The sequence below is a fragment of the Pseudoliparis swirei genome, chromosome 4, assembly GCF_029220125.1.
Source record: "Pseudoliparis swirei isolate HS2019 ecotype Mariana Trench chromosome 4, NWPU_hadal_v1, whole genome shotgun sequence".
In the NCBI taxonomy this organism is placed as follows: Eukaryota; Metazoa; Chordata; class Actinopteri; order Perciformes; family Liparidae; genus Pseudoliparis; species Pseudoliparis swirei.
Genome location: NC_079391.1, coordinates 18,348,615 through 18,355,814, shown reverse-complemented (window position 1 = coordinate 18,355,814; position 7,200 = coordinate 18,348,615).

Sequence of the window (7,200 nt, the reverse complement as noted above, 5' to 3'; positions counted from 1 at the left end):
AAGCTGCTAAAGAAGGCCAGCAGCATGCTGGGGTGTCCTGTGGATACTGTGGAGGTGGTGGGGGACGGGAGGATGATGGCAAAGCTCTCGTCCCTGATGAACCACGCCTCCCACCCCATGCCTGACACTCGAGCAGCTCTGCTCAGCTCCTTCAGCCACCGGCTGATTCCTCCCCGGTGTCTGAGGGAGAGGAACCACAAGTCCTTCCTTCCTGCTGCTGTCAGGCTGCACAACACACTGCAGTAGATCACTAGAGATCCTGGTCAACTCTGCACTTTACTTTACTCAGCACTTTACTTTGTTTCCCCCTGTATATTAAGTATTAGTATTTAGTATTTAGTTTTTAGTATTTAGTTTTGGGTTTTATATTTATTTTCATTGATGCTCTGATGTGCACCGCTGCTGTGATCTTTGAAATTTCCCCACTGTGGGACGAATAATGGAATATCATATCATATCATATCATATATTAATAAAGCTCAATGTTGAGCTCTTGTTTTGAAGGGCAACAGCAGGAACGCCGACCTCACGAAGGTAAGACCTGGCAAAGCGCCAGAATCTCGTCCGTCGCGTATGCGCAGCGTGATATGGAAGTCCATTTCCGCCACTAAAAAAAAAAATGTAAGTGATAGAAAGTCGAATCTATGAGATAAAAAGTCATTATTATGAGATAGAAAGTCATAATTATGAGATAGAAAGTCGAAATTATGACTAACCTAAATAAATCTAATACATTAAAGTAATCCTAAATTTTTTGTTACACACATGAAATATAAATAGTGCTGTTACTGGATTAATATCACTGTTATTAAATCAACTTCACCGTTATTGGATCAATATCGCTGTTATTGGATCAATCACAAGCAGCCCAGAATAAAATACGAAATAAAAAAGTAATACAAAATAAAAAAGTAATGTAAAAGTAAAGAATTAATCAAAAGTAAAAAAGTAATAATAAAGTAATCTTAAGTAAAAAAGTAATTAAAAAGTAAAAAAGTATTGAAAAGTAAAAAAGTTATGAAAAGGTAAATAAGTAATAAAAAGTAAATAAAGTAATTAAATGTTAAAAAGTAATAAAAAGGTAAATAAGTATTGAAAAGTAAAAAAGTAATAAAAAAGTACAAAAAGTAATGAATAAGTTAAAACAATTATAAAAAGTACAAAAAGTAATAAAAAGTAATAAAGAAATACAAAGTAAAAAGTAATACATTTTGTGTTACACACATGAAATATGAATAGTGCAGTAACTGGATCAATATCACTGTTATTGGATCAACATCACCGTTATTGGATCAATATCCCTGTTATTGGATCAATCACAAACAGCCCAGAATAAAATACAAAATACAAAAGTAATGTCACTCTTGCCTGTCTTCAAAACTTGAGAGCCCTGAATAAGTAATCAAAAGTAAATAAAAAGTTAAAAAAGTTTTACAAAAAGTAAACAAGTAATTAAAAGGTAAATAAGTAATAAAAAGAAAAAATGTAAAGAAAAAGTAAAAAAGTAATGAAAAAGTAACAAAGTAATAAAAGTACAATAAGTAATGAAAAAGTAAAAAAGTAATATAAAGTAAAAAAGTAATAAAAAGGTAAAAAAGTAATGTAAAGTAAAAAAGTAAAAAAGTAATGAACAAGTACAAAAGTAATGAAAAAGTAAAAAAGTAAATACAAGTAAATAAGTAATAAAGGTAAATAAGGAATGAAAAGTAAAAAAGTAATGAAAAAGTTAAAAAAATGATGAAAAAGTAAAAAATTATGAAAAAGTACAAAAGTACAAAAAGGAATAAAGTAATGAATAAGTACGTGAATTCCCTCTCCAGTTTCCTCCCACAGTCCAAAGACTTGCTCAGTGTAATTGATCTCTGAATTGCCCATATATGTGAGTGTGAATGGTTTTTAATAATGTATTACATTTTCATTACTTTTTTACTTTTTAATACTTTTTATAATTTTTTCATAACGTTTTAACTTGTTGTAACTTTTTTATAACTTTTCATTACTTTTTTACTACTTTTCATCTTTTTTATTATTATTTAACTTTTTCATATGGAGGTTAGTTCTTTAGGTTAGATGGGTGGGGCTTCACGGTGGTGTAGTGGTTAGCACTGTCACATCACAGCTATTCCCGCTTTGTGGTGGTCATTCTGTGTGGAGTTTGCATGATCTCCCCTCGGCAGCGTGGATTCCCTCTCCAGCTTCCTCCCACAGTCCAAAGACATGCTCAGTGTAATTGATCTCTGAATTGCCCATATATGTGAGTGTGAATGGTTTTTAATACTTTATTAGATTTTCATTACTTTTTAACTTTTTAATATTTTTTATAACTTTTTAACTAATTTATAACGTTGTAACTTTTTGTAACTTTTTTATAACTTGTCATTACTTTTTAATATTTTTTACAACTTTTATAACGTTTTAACTTTTTGTAACTTTTTTATAACTTTTCATTACTTATTTACTACTTTTTTTCCTTTTTATTTCTATTTAACTTTTTTATATGGAGGTTAGTTTTTCAGGTTCGATGAGTAGGGCTTCACGGTGGTGGAATGGTTTTTAATACTTTATTACATTTTCATTACTTTTTAACATTTTTGATAACTTTATAACTTTTTTATAACGTTTTAACTTTTTGTAACTTTTTAATAACGTTTTAACTATTTGTAACTTTTTTATAACTTTTCATTACTTTTTTACTACTTTTTATCTTTTTTATTTCTATTTAACTTTTTTATATGGAGGTTAGTTTTTTAGGTAGGGCTTCACGGTGGTGGAATGGCTAGTACTGTACAGCAAGTACAGCAAGAGGGCCGTGGGTTCTATTCCCAGTTGGGGTGGTTCCCACAGTCCAAAGACATGCTCATGTTAATTGATCTCTAAATTTACCATAGATGTGAGTGCAAATGGTTTTTAATACTTTATTAATTTTTCATTACTTTTTAACTTTTTAACATGTTTTATAACTTTATAACTTTTTCATAACGTTTTAAATTGTTAAACTTTTTTATAACGTTTTAACTATTTGTAACTTTTTTATAACTTTTCATTACTTTTTTATCTTTGTGATTACTATTTAACTTTTTTATATGGAGGTTAGTGTTTTAGGTTAGATGGGTGGGGCTTCACGGTGGTGTAGTGGCGAGCACTGTCACCTCACAGCTACAGGGCCGTGGGTTCAATTCCCGGTCTGGGTGGTCATTCTGTGTGGAGTTTAAATGTTCTCCCCTTGGCAGTGTGGGTTCCCTCCATCCTCCCACAGTCCAAAGACATGCTCAGTGTAATTGATCTCTGAATTGCCCATATATGTGAGTGTGAATGTTTTTTAATACTTTATTAGATTTTCATTAGTTTTTTATACGTTTTAACTTTTGGTAACCTTTTTATAACTTGTCATTACTTTTTTACTTTTTAATATATTTTATATCTTTTATAACATTTTAACTTTTTGTAACTTTTTTATAACTTTTCAGAACTTTTTTACTACTTTTGATCTTTTTCATTACTATTTAACTTTTTCATATGGAGGTTAGTTCTTTTGGTTAGATGGGTGGGGCTTCACGATGGTGTAGTGGCGAGCACTGTCACATCACAGATACAGGGCAGTGGGTTCAATTCCTGCTTGGGTGGTCGTAAAAAAGTAATGAAAAAGTAAATAAGTAATAAAGGTAAAAAAGTAATGAAAAAGTAAAAAAATAATGAAAAATATAAAAAGTAATGAATAAGTACATAAAAATATAAAAAGTAATAAAGAAATACAAAGTAAAAAGTATTGACGTTATTCATTTTGTGTTACACACATGAAATATGAATAGTGCAGTAACTGGATCAATATCACTGTTATTGGACTAACATCACCGTTATTGGATTAATATTCCTGTTATTAGATCAATCACAAACAGCCCAGAATATAAGAAAAAGGAAAAAAGTAAGAAAAAGGTAAATAAGTCATGAAAAGTAAAAAAGTTATGAAAAAGTAAAAAAGTAATGAAAAAGTAAGAAAGTAATACAAAAGTAAAAAAGTAATACAAAAGTACAAAAAGTAATGAATAAGTAAAAAAATTATAAAAAGTACAAAAAGTTATAAAGAAATACAAAGTAAAAAGTAATACATTTTGTGTTACACACATGAAATATGAATAGTGCAGTAACTGGATCAATAGCACTGTTATTGGACTAACACCGTTATTGGATTAATATTCCTGTTATTTGATCAATCACAAACAGCCCAGAATATTTAAAAAAGTAAGAAAAAGGTAAATAAGTAATGAAAAGTAAAAAAGTAATGAAAAAGTACAAAATTAATGAGAAAGTACATAAGTAATAAAAGTACAAAAGTAATGAAAAAGTAAAAAAGTAATGAACAAGTAAAAAAAAGCAATGAAAAGTAAAAAAGTAATGAAAAAGTAAAAAAGTAATACAAAAGTACAAAAAGTAATGAATAAGTAAAAAAATTATAAAAAGTAATAAAAAGTTATAAAGAAATACAAAGTAAAAAGTAATACATTTTGTGTTACACACATGAAATATGAATAGTGCAGTAACTGGATCAATAGCACTGTTATTGGACTAACACCGTTATTGGATTAATATTCCTGTTATTTGATCAATCACAAACAGCCCAGAATATTAAAAAAAGTAAGAAAAAGGAAAAAAGTAAGAAAAAGGTAAATAAGTAATGAAAAGTAAAAAAGTAATGAAAAAGTACAAAATTAATGAGAAAGTACATAAGTAATAAAAGTACAAAAGTAATGAAAAAGTAAAAAAGTAATGAACAAGTAAAAAAAGCAATGAAAAGTAAAAAAGTAATGAAAAAGTAAAAAAGTAATGAAAAAGTAAGAAAGTAATACAAAAGTACAAAAAGTAATGAATAAGTAAAAAAATTATAAAAAGTACAAAAAGTAATAAAAAGTTATAAAGAAATACAAAGTAAAAAGTAATACATTTTGTGTTACACACATGAAATATGAATAGTGCAGTAACTGGATCAATAGCACTGTTATTGGACTAACACCGTTATTGGATTAATATTCCTGTTATTTGATCAATCACAAACAGCCCAGAATATTAAAAAAAGTAAGAAAAAGGTAAATAAGTAATGAAAAGTAAAAAAGTAATGAAAAAGTACAAAATTAATGAGAAAGTACATAAGTAATAAAAGTACAAAAGTAATGAAAAAGTAAAAAAGTAATGAACAAGTAAAAAAAGCAATGAAAAGTAAAAAAGTAATGAAAAAGTAAAAAGTAATGAAAAAGTAAAAAAGTAATTAAAAAAGTATAAAAAATATTTTTTTTAAAAAGTAAATAAGTAAATCATTTTGTAATTTAGTTGGTACGACGCTGCGATAATCTTGCTGCATCTTGTCAGGTCACAGTCAGGAGAAAGGGCGGAAAGATGACAGAGCGCGAGATCTGACAAATGTGCAAAGGATAGTCCCCAATTAAACGCGTTGATATGCACACTATTTAACTGTTACTGCACTGGAAACGAGAAGACTTCTCCAACTGGCCAAATGATGATTTGCCCCGCAAAAAAGCTGAATTTGAGAACAGAGTTTTTGACTAAGATGGATGCAATTTGTCTGCTGTGCGTACAGATCCAACATTTTCAGATTTAATTTTTTCCCCGTAATCTAGCAAACTAAGGTTGAAGTGTTGCAATATTGAATGCAGTCTGCGGACGGTTTGGATCGACTTCAGCTCAGTGAATGATTATGTAATGTTACGTGCTGATGTTGAACCTGGGCTGCAGTCCACGAATACTCGCACAACTAGCCAACTACAATCTGCCTGCCAGTAAAACTAGCATGAATATCCATTAGATCTACCCTCCACACACACACACACACACACACACACACACACACACACACACACACACACACACACACACACACACACACACACACACACACACACACACACTCACACACATACATACAGCACAGCCTGGTTCTGCTGTAGTTGTGAGAACAGATATTTAAACGTGGAATTATGTAAAAGCTATAACTGCATAACTTGATTTTCTTGGCTACATAGGAGTGGGAGGCAGAACATGCTGTAAACTCAACATTATTATAGTTTTATAAAGTTGATAAAAACTGCATTGAGCAGCAATGAGCACTAACACGTCAAAGGTGTGCCCTGTTGAATCCAAACAATGAGCTGAAAGACACAGAAAGCTCCGTAGAGGTGAGGGGAACTGCAGAGTCGTGTGAGAGGTCGTTGTGGCTGTGTGACTACAATAGGGTTCAGTGCAGCTTTAATGCACCACTTTTAGAAATATATTTTCCTGCTGTGAACAGTGACCAAAACGTCCTCTCAACTTCAAGACAATAGGTGTTTGCAAGTACATGCAGAGTGGCCTTGCATCTAGATTTTGGCAGGTTATCAACATTGAACATTCAACCTCCATTTCCAGCTGTTCATATCTATCAAGACTCAACACCTAGCAGCAGGCAATTTATGGGTTGAAAGGAGATTGCTCCATATCCTATTCAAAAACACACACACACACACAAACACACACACTGCCATTGAATGTGGCGTGTGTGTTCATGCAGAGCAGCAGTGTAATCAGTCATGCTGCTCCAACAGCTCCACTGTGATCTGCTTGCAGCTGGATCAGAATGAAGTCTCTCGAGGCTCCTCCCTGTTATCTGCCAAGCTGTTGCATGAAACTAAAATATTTCCACCTTGTGCTGTCAGACTGGACCGGAGGTCGCAGCTAGCTGGGACCAGACATCAGGAGACACCCTCTGTCTCAGTTATTAAAGAAACAGAACAAGTGCAGAGGGATCGGAGAGAATGAACTGAAGTTGATTCACAAGTGATGACACAGGCCTGCATGCAATTCACTGTTACTGTGTGTGTGCGTGTGTGTGCGTGCGCATGTTGAAGAGCTTTCGAGGCTTTGCTTGTGAACCTTATCGTCACCTTCTTCATACCATTGCAAAGGCTTGTCCTGTCAATGTAATCAAAAGGAAGCTCAAAAGCTCGCGACACATTACGTGTTACAGCAATGTTATTACTTGTGTGTGAATGGAAGGTTCTACATTTTGAAAGGAATTTATTACATTAGAGTTGGTTACTAGTTGGAGGGTGTGTGAACTCTGCAGGTCCGGGCCAACTGCTGGTGGGGAGTCGTGGTCGAAAGTTACTTAGAACTAAATGTAGTTAGGCTACAGATTTGATGTACTTTTACTGC